Source organism: Eublepharis macularius, chromosome 6, assembly GCF_028583425.1.
Source record: "Eublepharis macularius isolate TG4126 chromosome 6, MPM_Emac_v1.0, whole genome shotgun sequence".
Classification (NCBI taxonomy): Eukaryota; Metazoa; Chordata; class Lepidosauria; order Squamata; family Eublepharidae; genus Eublepharis; species Eublepharis macularius.
In genome coordinates, this window is record NC_072795.1 from 51541988 (window position 1) to 51556193 (window position 14206).

At 40.9% G+C, this 14206-nt stretch overlaps 1 protein-coding gene across 3 annotated transcripts in view; it reads left to right on the forward strand.

The window, feature by feature from the left end:
* The window catches only part of PIK3CB (phosphatidylinositol-4,5-bisphosphate 3-kinase catalytic subunit beta), a 127715-nt gene that overhangs the window by 15079 nt on the left and 98430 nt on the right, over positions 1–14206 (forward strand). For 2 of the 3 annotated variants that reach the window (XM_054983137.1, XM_054983139.1), the window contains exons 2-3: positions 5968–6139; positions 12278–12389. The gene's annotated coding sequence lies outside the window, so the exon portion shown is untranslated. The remainder of the gene's footprint in view (positions 1–5967; positions 6140–12277; positions 12390–14206) is intronic. The other variant, XM_054983138.1, reaches the window with a different exon arrangement.

Below are 14206 nucleotides of genomic sequence, written 5' to 3' on the forward strand. Positions count from 1 at the left end.
GTGTTCCCATTTTTTATACCAAAGAAAGGCATGACAATCCATCAGTAAATCATGTCCTTCCAGATTTAGGAGTCTTTCATTTTCTAAGGTAATCCATTCTCTCAAACAAGTCAACACACAGGCTTTATAGTATAACAGCCAGTCTGGTAAGGCATAACCTGCTTTTTCCTTTATATCTTGTAGTACTTTCAGCTAAATTCGTGGTCTTTTATTTTGCCAAATAAAAGACTGTACAGCCTGGTTGAGTTCTTTAAAGAAAGCTTGGGGAACCCCCACTGGTATGTTTTGAAACAAGAATAAAACTCTTGGAAGAACATTCATTTTTATTGCTGCAATTCTTCCCAACAATTATATCTGTATATCTTTCCATCTTTCCAGATCTTTTTGAATTGCTTTTATTAGTATCACGTAATTATCAGCATACAAAGAACTACATCTATTCCTCGTGTGTGTTTTGAAGCCTCACACATACCATTTAGATTTGACACCCTAGCTTTTTGTGATCCTGCTCAAAGAGGATCCTGCATGAAGAGACTAGTCTTTCCCCCTCTTTCTAAAAAAATGATTGTAGGTTTTTCTTCCTGAAATATAAATGAGATTTATTGTAGCACTAAGCTTAGTTCAATTTATTTGCTTGAAAGTGATGATAATCGCAAAGGTACTCGGCAGACTGTCAGTTGATTTGCTTGCTTATTTTGTGCCAGTTCACTGGATTTCGCAATGCTGTTTCAGCACCATATAAATGAGTGTAGTAAATTTTCCTGACTTCTGTTATTCAGTTTACTGGTAGGCAACTGTTTTAATCATTCTCAGGTTTTTCAGGTCCCTCTTTTCACCTTCTCTATCTTTCTAAACTGAGAGAGTATTCAAAGGGAAAAGCTTCTATAAAAGATCAATTTAAGAGCTGCCTGTTCACCTGTTCTACTAAGTTAATAATAAACCACAATTGCAGATTTGTTAAATTGATTTAAATAATCAGTTTAAAATAGCTGATTTATATTTCCTATAGGTGGTTTTGGGCTATTAATCGGTTTATTGACCAACCTTTTGTAACCCTGCCCTTTACCGCCTCCCCTTCTCTTTAGTTGTATTGGCTTCATTGCTGGTGTCTGAATAATAATTCCTAATAATTAATTTCTCTGAATATTTTGTCCTCTAACCGTTCCTCTTCTTCACTAGATACCATTAACATACCCACAAGCTTTGTGTGATTTCTTTTCTGTTTTCCTGAGTCTTAATCATCCCATTAAACATCGCCCAGAATACTTAATATTTCTTATTTTCCTAGCTCAATCCATTTCCTCCTTTTTAAGTTAACACACAGTACAATCTTAAGAACATTTTCCTGGGAGGAAACTCCATTGAAAAGACCTGAGTATAATGGTTCTGGAAGTCTGTTTATCCCCTCTCTCTGGAATTCATCATACACAACAGGAAAATTATGAGCATAGATTTCTGTCAGGCATCTTGTTGGTTGTCCTATTCATGGAAGGAAAACTGTTTTGAGTAGATGTTTAGGATTGCTCCCTAAGGCTGTAATCCTAGGCTCACTTACCTAGGAGTAAGCCCATTGAGCCAAATGAGGCTTGTTTCTGAGTAAAAGTATATGGAATTGCACAGTAAATCTCCAAGTTCTATCATTTTGAGTTTTTTTAAAAAATTCATGTATTACTATGCTTATAGAGCCATCTGAGGAAGGCAATGGCAAACCACCCCGTAACAAAACGTCTGCCAAGAAAACATTGTGATGTGACATCCCCCCATGAGTCAGTAATAACTCAGTGCTTGCACAGGGGGACTATCTTTACCTTTTGTGTAGAGCCATAACATTTGCTGGCCACTTTTAAAAGGCCTTCATGATTTCAACCTTCACATTTTCCAACTTTTGCAAAGTTCTAAAAAAGGCATATTGGCTCAGATGTGGTTATATAGTGCCTTGAGGGGCATATGCTAATTTTGTTGAAGCTGTCGGGAATTTAGTAAGGATTTTCCCAGATGCTTTGCCTTACTTAAGTGAAATGCTGAGTTGTTCAGAAGATGTAGATTGTGGATAAGCTCTGGGAGGTTAATTATTTCTCCTTTCCTGTTTCTTTATCCAGGTCACTCCTTTGCTAAAACTTTTTTTTGGCTTTCTTTTTCTTAAAAAAGACTTATGGGATAAGACTTTGAAGTTCAGAAAGTTTGGGTCCACCCCTTCTAAGCTTCTCCTGTGATGCTGTAAGGTTTTTTTAGCCTCTGTTCCTGATCTATAAAATAGATCCAGTTTTTACCTGCCTCATAGGGCTAAGGAGGACTGTCATATCAGTCACTTCACTATTAGTTATCCTCTTTCAAGAACAGCCTTGGGGCTTGTCTTTTAAAATGTCTTGTAGTGTCATTTGTTAGCGAAGCAGGAATGGGTGCTGCATGACTCCTAGCTGTGCAGTAGCCTGGGGCAAACCTAGCAGCATAGCAGAGGTTTTCCTAGTGGCCACCTGCTATACCTCTAGGGATTTCCAAGTAGTAATACAAGCACTGGCCCACGGGCCACGACCTCCCATGATTCAGTTTGTTTGCTGTACAAGCAAAGAGAATAGTTCCTGTGAGTGATTTGTATGTGGGCTTTATAAAGTGCCTGTAGTGGTTCTAATCATACTTCAAAATACTTCACCATTATTTGTTAAATTTTGACCAGTTTTTGACTGGTGAGTTTACTAAATCTTCCTTTGACAGGTCAAATGTCCCTAAGAGTGATTCCCGCCCCCCTCCCCAAATGTTTGCAATATCTACAGGATCAGACAAATCTCTGAGTTGATTGTATTTTTTTTAATAATTTCATAGTAAAATTGAGTTTACTATGTAATGTATATGTAGGATTTTCCACATCGTCTGATTGCTTCTTATTTGAAATACAAACTGTAATAATGAAGTGGAAAAATAGGGAACTAGAGAAAATTGTTTGCCCACAAATGATTTCAAAATGTTAACTGAAACAAACCAACTGAGAATTAAGCCTGCATGAAAAACTTTGAAAAGAACAGAAGGTAGATATCTCACATGGGAGAAATCAACAGCAGCCTGTACATGGGCTTTCTCTGTGTTGGTTCCTCCCCTGTAGAACAGCCTGCCTGAGGAGGACAGGAGAGCCCCCACTCTCTTAGCTTTTTGCAAACAATGCAAAACTGAATTATTCAAAAAGGCTTTTTACTCAGGAGGGCTGTACTGTAGGTCTCAGATGCTCTGCTAATGAGTTAGGAATCATAGACTTCACCACCATGTTGTATTGGATTCCTGCTAATGCGGTGTCTTTGTGAACTTGTATCTATTTACTAGAGGTGGGCAAAGACCAAGAAAAACCCATGGATCATTGGTCTATGGTCCATTGTGTTTCACGGACCATGAACTTTTCATGGACCTGCCCCAGTTCGTGGACCAGTTCATTGGTCTGTAGCGCATCACTTCTGGGAGCCCTAGGACAGCCCCTGTCACACTCAGAGATGCCAAACTCTCAAGAAGTCTTCAGCAGACTCTCCTCCAGCCACCCTCCAAATTTGGTAAAGATTGGATTTCAGATGTCTGAGTTATAGACACCCAAAGCAGCTGCCCAAGGAAAGTTCCATTAGATATAATAGGAGCCACAAATTCTAATTGACTTGCATTGGCTCCACTGAGATACATTGCAGTACCAAAAAGTTGCAATGAAAACGTGGAATGGAGTTAGAGAATCTTCCTCTGAGAATGGAAAGTGCTCTGCAGAGGCATTATTTTTTGTTATTTCTGCACAAGCTTAGATGCACTGCTCTGCTCTGCACCTAGGGTTGCTAGCTTCAGAGTGGTGGCTGCAGATATCCCTGAACTGACCTCCAGGCCACAGACATGGTTTTATCTGGAGAAAATGATTGATATGGAGGGAGATCCCTATGGCATTATACCCTGCTGAGGTCCCTCAACCCCAAACTCTGCCTTCTTCAGGCTCTACCTCCAAATTCTCCAGGAATTTCCCAACCTGGAGCTGGCAACCTTATCTGGGCCTGGAATGAAGGCCCCCAGAGTGGAATGACAGCCCCTGGGAACAGCTAAACTGCTCTGGGGCTGGAATGACAGCCACCAGTGTAGAATGACAGTTTCTAGGAACAGATCAAAGGGAATGGGTAAAAGTTGGATCCAGATGATTTTAAACTGATTGTCATGAATTCATATGATTTTTATATTGAAACAAAATAAAAAGGCTGTCATATTATAGATCATGTCCCAGTCTACAGACAGCACCAAAAGAATCATGCACCCACCAATCCATGGTGTCGCCACAGTGCAAAAACATGCTTCAAAAGCACGGTTCCTCATGGATCCTCTTGATTTTTACATTGGGCCAACCTCAATCCACCAGACAATTCCATATCATTTCTATTGCCACAAATTGCACCCAAAAAACCATGCACTCACCACTTTGTTGCACCACCATGGTGCAACAACATGCTTCAAAAACAAGGATCCTCATGGTCTAGTGGCAAGGAATTCCCAAAGGGGGGTGGGTGGGTTAGATCCTCCTGGAATGAACCCAGCTATAGACAATGAGTCCCTCTTCTGGGATTCAGTTGGAGGGGTGGCAGACACTGGTGGACTAAGGGACAGGAGGACCCATGGGGAAGGAGGTTAAAATTCCCCTTGTATGTGTGTGTGGGGGGGGATGCATTTGCACTTGGCAAGGACGGGGGTGGTCCAGAGCCTTGACCCACCCAGGCAGCTTCCCAGACACTGAGAGATCTCTGTCTTTTGGTGCTTCACCTCTGAAGATGCCAGCCACAGCTGCTGGCGAAACTTCAGGAACTACAATGCCAAGACCACGGCAATACAGCCCGGAAAACCCACAACAACCATTATTACGTGAGTCCTCACAGGCTTAGCCCCTGAACCTGGCTGTGGAACAGAAAGCCAGAATCTCAAGCAAAAGCTTCAAATACCTCCCTCTGGGACTGAAAAACCCACCTTGTAGTTTATCCTGGTTTTACTGCCTGCTGGAAACTGAAACCACTTGCCTGAGAGGTGGGGGCGGGAGGGGGGGAACACCCATCTCACAACCCAGCCAGTTTGTGAACGCCGAACTGGGCCAGTCTGTGTCATATTTTAGTCCATTTTTCAGTCCGTGCCTACTTCTATGGAAATGTTCTTGATATTGACTGTACTAATCTCACACTGTGTAATCCGCCTTGAGTCTCAGTGAGAAAGGCAAAATATAAATTACATAAACAAATAATTTCAAATGCACTATTGTAGTAAAACTCTAGATGAAGAAAGCAAACTGATTCAGGGCTGGCAAGAATTTTGGATCATTCTTGGATATTCTGCATTGCCTTTAGTGAAAAAAATGTTTATTTTTTGTGCATACTGCATAATAAGTAAAGGGGTTTTAAAAGTGATTGTGTATTCCATGGCCTGTGTAAATCGGGAAAAAAATCACTCTGTAATTCTTCAAAATCCAGTTAGAATGAGCCAGTTAGCTTGAAAGGTAGATATTTCTTGTTCTCTTTTGAAACATTTCCCATTTAATAGACAAATATTCCAAACATAGTTTAAATAGTTGTTTCCTGATGTCATACAGTGTAATCCTAAACAGAGTTACTCCGGTCTAAGATCAATGAGCTTAAACTAGAATAATTCTGTTTAGGATTGCATTGCTGGTTTGTTATACTGTAAAAAATATTCCTGGCAAATGATGCCATGTTTACGGATCTGTTTGTTACTTACAAAAGTAACTCTTACTCTAATTGTACAAACTAATTGACATAAAGGAAATACATTTTCTGTCATTTGGGTACTTTAAAAAACTGTAGCTGCTAAATACTTAAAGAGTTTTTTATGCCCTTACTTCAATAGACTTTGTTGTGTAAACTCAATGAAACCAGAGGAGAGTGTTAGATTTACAATTAGAATGGTTTAGCTTCTCATCTCTTCTGGCCTTTTTGGATTTATTTTTCCTTTAACTTTCAGGTTGGGTTTCATAAAGGCAGAAAAGAGACTGCAGTGCATGCTCCCTTGGCAAGGATGCTGGCTGTGAATTCATCTGCTCTGTTGGATTGCAGCAAAACCCATTTGTGAAAGCTTTGCTGCACTAGTCTAAAAGAGCCTTTTATGGACTGGCAGCTTTGGGACCTCATGAAAGGTAATCCACAGTAGTATTGATTTGCTAGAATTCAAAAATATTAGTATTTTAACTTGCAATATAGGTTTTATTTAACAGCATGCTCATGTGTCCCCAGAGATTGATAGGTTAGGGATTCATGAGTGTTGTGTGTGGTTCTATTTTCCTTTTGGAAGATGTCTGGTAGATCAATAACTTATTTGTACCTTAGGTATGTGTTCCTCTTTCACACATAAAATTTTTTCAGCTTGCTGGCCTTTCATGTTCTGATTGGTTTGCACGGGGGGGGGGGGGGGAGAAGAATCAAGTGTTTAGCCTCTTCTGAAAAAGAAGTGTGTGTGTGTGTGTGTGTGTTTCTGTTTCTGTTTCTGTTTCTGTTTTTGTTTGCATGCATGTGCACGGCAGTAATAAAAAATGTGTTTCCCAACAAGCCATTAGCAGAATGATTTTATAGGGCATCAAGTTCTTAATCACAGCCCCTGTGTGTGAATTTATGCAGTTATTAAATGCTGGGCTTGCTAGAGGTAGTAGAATCAGGAATTCCACACTATTCTTCTGCAGGCTGTATAAGTCAGTGTTTCTATACTGGTACAAATCTATGTTGAATCAGATACACAGTCAACCTGTGTGATTTGTAGCATGCTGATTCAGATAATCTGTATTGTGAACTGGGTGTTAAGAGATATTTCCTGTTAATCCATATCATCCATCCATATTATTGAGCTAGACTTGCACTCTAGGCTGGGTTCATAAGTAAGCACATTCTGTTGAGCAACAAAAACACTAAGTAGTAGTAGTAGTAGTAGATAGACATGGGCACAAACCAGGAAAAAATAATGAACCCGCGGTTCGTGGTTTGGTGCCGCCGCTGAAACCGAACTAACGAACTGCAATGAACATTTCCCGCTGACGAACCTGTTCGGGGTTCGTGAGGGTCAGAACAGCCCCCGTTGGACTTAGAGAGCCCATATTCACAGGGAGTGTTTAGCAGGCTCTCCTCCAGCCAGCACCCCAGTTTGGTCAAGATTGCAATAGGGATCTCGGAGTTATACCCTCTCCGATCCAAGGCCCGCAGGCACTTGATATAGTTAGAGCCACCAGTTGACATTGTCCCAGTGTACTCGAAGGGTTTGCAGGGATGAGATTGGAGTGCCCATGGCTACAGAACACCCCCTCCCTCCCCTGGGTGTCTTCTCCCAAGTTGTAACCACTTGCAGCTCCATGGTTGGAAGGAAGACCTGCTGATCAAGGTAAGCTGGACTTCGATTCAGGTTTCCAGGGTGACAGGAGTCCAGACAGAGTTCAGGCATTACCCCGGCTCTGTTTCCAAGGGAATTGATTGATGGTGCCTGACTGTCTGGCTTCACGAACTGCAGACGGACGCAACAAACCGGGCTTCTTACGAACGCTGGTTCGTTGGCCTTGGACACTCACGAACTGCTGGATCACGAACAGACGATCAGGCGGTTCGTGGGTTTTTTGCGTTCGTAATGCAGTTCGTGCCCATGTCTAGTAAATCAGCCTCCACTGTGACCTATAACTTCCATATTGTGCTGGGAAATGTCATTTTCCAGCGTGATGCAAAAGTGTGTGCGTGGCTCCTTCTAGGTGCCTTTCCCCTCAAACTGGCCAGATGAGCAGGTGGGATGGCATCTCTACACACAGGGCTGTTCTGTCATGGTTTAATTCACTACAGCAGTTTTGACACGACAGCCAGTGTAGTGCTGTTACATGTTTTGTGGTGTGTGTGTGTTTATGGGAAAGGTGAGAGAAATTACTAGGAAACGAAAAGGACATCTGGTTTTGCAGCTATTAGGTTCAAATCCTAAGTCATCTTTGCCCATATATTTGGAAAACGATGACCTTGCATATCATTGTGCCAGCATGTTGCCCTACCTGTTGCCAGTAGCTGCAGTAATGTATCTGTTTATTATTTTAGTGAATTTAGACAGTACATTTTAAAGCTAACCTGCACATTAAGTAATGTGGAAAAATGTCTGATCTTGCATAGCATCTATGGTAGACTAGGATATACATAACATGGACTGTGGAGAAATTTTAACACTTGAAACAGAGATGCTTATTGACTTAGTACATTTCTGTCCTTGTAGGTACAAGTCTCCTTGAAGCTGGTCTTTTAATAACTGTCTTAGGCTGGCAGTTTGCCACTAACCAGAGAAACTATACTTTGCCTTCGTAGGATTACAGCAGTCGTGGCTAGAAATGGTGCAGCTGATTCCATCCTTGGCCATTTCCTCATGTCTTAAAAATAGTGCCCCACTCATGGAACACCAGTGGCTTTTCCACGAGATTTCTGACGTTACTGGTTCCGAAACAGATTCAGGCAATTCTGATTTTATTTTCATGGCACCAAAAATTGCATGGAAAAACTGCCAGTGTTCCGTGAGTGGGGTGCGATTTTTTAAGACGTGGGGAAACTGCCCTTGTCCCATTCTTTCCCTGGTAGCCTTATCCATAGACCTTTGGCCTTCTGTAGGACAAAAGTAAAAGCTTGCTGACCATAGCAAGTGGCTCAGGTAGGGTTGCCAGATCCCCCAACCTCCCAGGGAGGAGGTTGGATGCCCAGTACCTACCTTTTCATTTTCCTGTCCAGGAAGAGACATCATTGTGCAGGCCATGTGCCACCCTGGGGAGCACTCCCGCGCTCTGCAGCAAATCAAATCAGGCCCAATTTGGGCCTGAATCGGGCTAAAGCGGGCCACTGTGGAGTGTATCACGCCACCTGGGAGCATGCCCCAGGAGGCGTGTTCACCCCTGCTGGCCAGATAAGCGGGGCAGGGGGTGAAGGATGGGAGCAGGGGATCCCACACCCCCAGCAGGGGACTGGCAACCTTAAGCTCAGGAAGGGAGTTGAGATGTCTAGAGGGAGAGCAGGGCAGAATACTTGGTATGTGCGGGTCTGTGTGGGCAGTAGCTGGGGTGACACCTGGTACCTAATGGGATCAGTGCCAGAGCATATGCCCATTTTCTTCCTCTGTTTTACTTCAGTTTCTTGATTATGTCAAATAGTGTTAGATGACGAGACAAACAAGATTTCCATATTTAGAGGCCTGAATCTTGCTGTTCTACCATACACCAACATGGCTACCCACCTGAAACTATTTTCATGGAAGTGTTAGATGAACAATTTTGTCCTGGGAGGCTTCATAAAGAAAAGCTGCATGTAGGTGTTTGTGAACCAGATGGAGACGCGTGGTTTGCATTCCTAAGCATATGGCTCTAGACTGTGAAGACGTATTCTAGATTAAAAATTTGCTAGTCTTTAAGGTGCCACTAAATTCCTGTTTACAGTTGAAATCAGGTGGATTCTTTTTCGAGTAAATGTATTTGAGATCAATTGCTAGGGATTTTTTGTTCCTACTGAGCATGGTAATCTGCAGATATGTGTCTTAACATGTTCTTATCTTCTTATGGAAAGAATGTTTTACTGAAAGAACTTGTAGCTACCTGCTTGTAGGTTTTCATATGGATATGAGGAATGATTTTATAGAGTTATTTTTTTTAATCCCAAGGCAGTTCAGTTCCCTCTATAGTAATGTTCTGGGCCACATGTTCTGATCATGAATTTATTGTTGTTACTGAAAACTCGTGACTTCCCCCCCTCCCCCCCAACACCTCCATATATTGGTTTGGGGATTGTTGTCTCATAATATTCTCAGTTTATGAGAAAAATCAAAACTTTGTCAACAAATTTAGCTAATTAGATTCTTAATATTCTTTCGCATGGAAATCGTTTAACCATTTGGAAATACGGGTATTCACAAATTAATGAAGCTAAATATGCAGTTTATGTATCCTTATAATTTAACGTATGCAGTAAGCCAAGTTATAATTCCTGTTAAAATGTTTTGGCTTCAGAAATGTATTTCCATGTATATAATCTTAAATTTGTTCTAGCTTAATTGTTTTATGTGCCATCAAGTTGCCTCCGACCTATGGCAACCCTATGAATGAAAGACCTCCGAAACATCCTATCATTAACAGACTTGCTCAGATCCTGCAAACTGGAGGCCGTGCCTTCTTTTATTGAGTCAAGCCATCTCATTTTAGATCTTACTCTTTTCCTACTGCCTTCCACTTCTCCTAGTATTATTGACTTTTCCAGAGAATCTTGTCTTCTCATGATGCGACCAAAGTATGATAGCCTTAATCTTGTCATTTTAGCTTCTAGGGAGAATTCAGGCTTGATTTGATCTAGTACCCAGTTATTTGTCTTTTTGACTGTCCATGGTATCTGCAAAACTCTCCTCCAACACCACATTTGAAATGAATCAATTTTCTTTCTGTCAGCTTTCTTCACTGTCCAGCTTTCACATACATACATAACAATGGGGAAGACCATAGTTTGGATTATCTTGATCTTGGTTCCCAGAGAGACATCTTTATCTTTAAGGATCTTATCTAGCTCCCTCACAGATGCTCTTCCAAGTCTCAATCTTCTTCTGATTTCTCCATTGCAGTTTCTCTTTTGGTTGATGATTGAGCCAAGGAATAGAAAATCTTGAACATTTCAATTTCCTCATTGTCAGCTTTAAAATTGTGTAATTCCTCAGTAGTCATTACTTTTGTCTTCTTGATGTTCAGCTGTAATCCTGTTTTTAGCTGTAGCCAAAAATGTACATTACTTTTATAAGAAGTTGTATGTGTGAGGGTGAGAATAAGATTAGGTTAAATATGACTGGTTTAAATTGCAGAATATTTGGTAGTGTTCAGTGCATAGCTAGTTTCACTGTCATATTCTACTCCCTGTCTCTCACATCAGATGATACGGCATTATTATAAACAGTGACATTGTTATAAACAGCTTGCCAACTATTTCCCCACAAGAAATTAACAACTTAAGTCAGACATACCATTCCTGCCCCTTAGAGAAGTGTTCTCTGTACAATCAGTGTCAGCTGTGGGAAGAGAGGTTCTTCAGATTACCCTTTGAATAGCAACCTGTACTTCTAAATTGTGTTGTGTAAATGAATGCTGTCACGCCTGGCCTTCCTTTAGAGCACATAGCCTTGAGTGCCATTTGTACTAGGACATCAGTTGCTTTGTGCACTGATGCTGCACCCTCTTCTGTCCCAGGCTCGAATCCCCCCACTTGGCCATGGAAGCTTACTGGGTGATTGAGTCAGTCACACATACTCAGCCTAACATACCTCATAGGGTTGTTGTGGGGATCAAATCAATGAAAGGAGAATTATGTATGCCACATTGAGTCCCCATTAGAGAGAAAAGTAAATACATAAAATATGACGTAGTCAGTTGGAGCTGCAGATAGGAATGTAGTCATTGATTTGTGGGGACAAGAGATTTACAAAACTACAAGAAACAAGGATGTTAGGAAGGAATCTAACACACCCACACTTCTCTCATTTCCCTGTATCCTTTCTTTCCTCCCTCCCTTCTTTTCAATTTTCTGTTCTTATCTGCTACTTTTTCTCCAGCCCTTCATTCCTCCCCCCTCCCACAGCTTCTCCCACTTCCTTGATTCTGCCCCCCAGCCTCAATCTCTATCTTTGCTTCATTATTTAGAATATTTAGGTGTTTTTTCTTGTGTATTGTGTTATCTTTTATGGCCCATTAGGCAGCTAGTTTTAGGAGTGAATTAATGAATAAGTCTCTTTGAGAAATAATTGAGGAACCAGTTTGATTCTAACCCCTTGCCACTATGTTCTCTATGCTCCAAGTGCTGCTTCCTTCTTTCTCTGAATTACCTCTTTCTAGTATATCAAATCTGTCTGACTTTTCTTCTTCCTTCCCATTGGTGAAAGAAGTGGAAAACAGACAAGGTACTGACCAGTGGAAGGAGGATCCCTTCTCTCACCTGCATGCTTATATTTCCATTTCTTATTTCTGCCAAGCTGTTTCAAGAAGGCCCCAAAACAGGGATCAATAAACCAAGCTGGGTATGAGTTGTTACTTCAGGCATGTGAGAGTCCTGGAGATGGGGGAGTACTGGGCAGGCAGACATTAGTTGCTAAGTTATGTGAAATTAACAGTTTAGTGTAAAATGTGAAAGACAAGAAGAAGGAATGCATAGCTTGTATTCGTGAATTAAGAGCTGCTAGGAAGGTTCAGTCATTGTGAATGTGATTACATTTGTTTAATTACCTGTTGTTAAAATGTGGTGTCTCTTTTTTAAAGGTTCCACTTGGTCCATCTGGCAAATCCTTCAAAGTCAGCCTGGAGAAAAAATGGTTTGCACAAATAGGCCTGATCAATCATAAAGAAATAGCTGTCTGCAAAAAACAAAAATGTAAGTTCCTTTCCTTTAAAGATGCCATTCCGTATTATAGTTACTTTTGCACTTTATTTATCAGTTAACTTCCATAGAAGAAAAACAGAATTCCCTTTCACATGCTCAAAGTGTGTACAATGAATGTGCATTGAGGGGGAGTGGGATTGTGGTGGCAAAATCTGCTTCCTTTTTTTTTTAAAAAAAGGTTTTTTCATCGAAAAAGCCCTACACACATACTTATACATATAGCTCTATTCTGACCTTCTCCTGAGAGCGTATAGGTTGAGGGCAGGACTTTCCACTATGATCCCCCTCCCTTCTGGGTGCACTGATTGTATGCAGTGAACAAAAAGCACTATTGACAGAGCTTTTCTTCTTCATGCACTAAAGTTAGTCCATGCAGTAAGCAGAATTTCTGTCTTTTATGAATTACCTGAAGACTTTCAATATTAAATGTATTCATGTTACCCTGGTATCTTGTGAGTCTCTAGAGAGCTCAGGAAGCCTTTTTAGTTCCATGGTAACATTGTGAAACAACATTTTCCAGTTCAGACAGCACCTAACAATGGGGGTTGTTTTTTCCTTTTCCATGACTGTGTTTTGTCTGACTACCTACACCATTGTTAAGAATGGACCACAACGGATCTGAACCATGGTTTGAAAAGAATTTGCAAACAATACTGCTGCATCTCACCCCTCAAAGAGGTGGAGAAGGAGGCAGCGTTTATGGGCAGACCCATAGGTGGGGAGGCGTGTTCATCCTAATGCTGGTGCATGGAGGCATGGCAGCATCAGGTAGGGGGGCAGTGAGAGAGGGTTTAAAAGGCCCAATGGGCTCTTTGTTCTTGCTTGTCATTTTAAAGTAGTGAAATTGAACTACAAAACCATGAAAGCTGTTGTATGCCACCTGTGCAGACACTCTGCTTGAGGGTAGCTTATAGGGTGAGACATGATAAACTCGTAAAACAAAATGAAAATTGTTTAAAATTAAGAAATTATTAAAATCCCAGCCGACATCTGGCAGGAAGGCATAACATAACAAACTAAGCCATGATTTCATGTTGCCAGGATTAAGGCAACAAACCATGGTTAAACATGGTTAGAGTCTGCACTGACCCAAAAGTCTGTACTTGCCCAAACTCACTTAAATAAAAGCCCTTTTAGACATTATGTCAGATATGTGTAACAGTCTCCTGAGAGCTTTAAAAAGGAAAAGTAGGCATGGGAGGTTACTATTTTATTCAGAGGAGCAGTGGAGGGATAAACTGTGCTTCACTATTCTCCTGTGATCCAGAGTAGCTGTTCCCAAATTGCTCTTCTGTCCAAGGCTGTGTTGTTCCATAAAACGAAGAAAAAATAGGTTTACTTTTGACATCATACCAAACCAAATTTTTGTTCTAGCTGTAAATTTTATTGTATAGTATTTTGTATGTTGTATTGTTATATAAATGTTTTCATATAGTGCTTTATTTTGTATTGTTATGGTTTTGAACTAGCACCTTTTTTCTGTGTTTCCCCATGGTAGTGCAGAATAAATCTGAAATAAACCGATAAATGTTGCAGGTGTCAAATTAGGAAACATCTTATGCCCTATGAGAAATGTTGGATATCTTTCAGAATTGTCTAGTCCTACAAATATAGGAATGATGATTTGAAAGCTACTGCATTATTCTATTTGTTTATTTAAAATATTTATGTTCTGTTGTTTTGGAACAGGCCCACAGATTGGCTGGCATATATTTCTGTAGGGTTTGTGTATGTGTGTGTGTGTGTGTGGGGGGGACTTTTAGTATAGTGCTCACTTCTCCCTCTGAGGTGGAGGACATCTTGGGTGA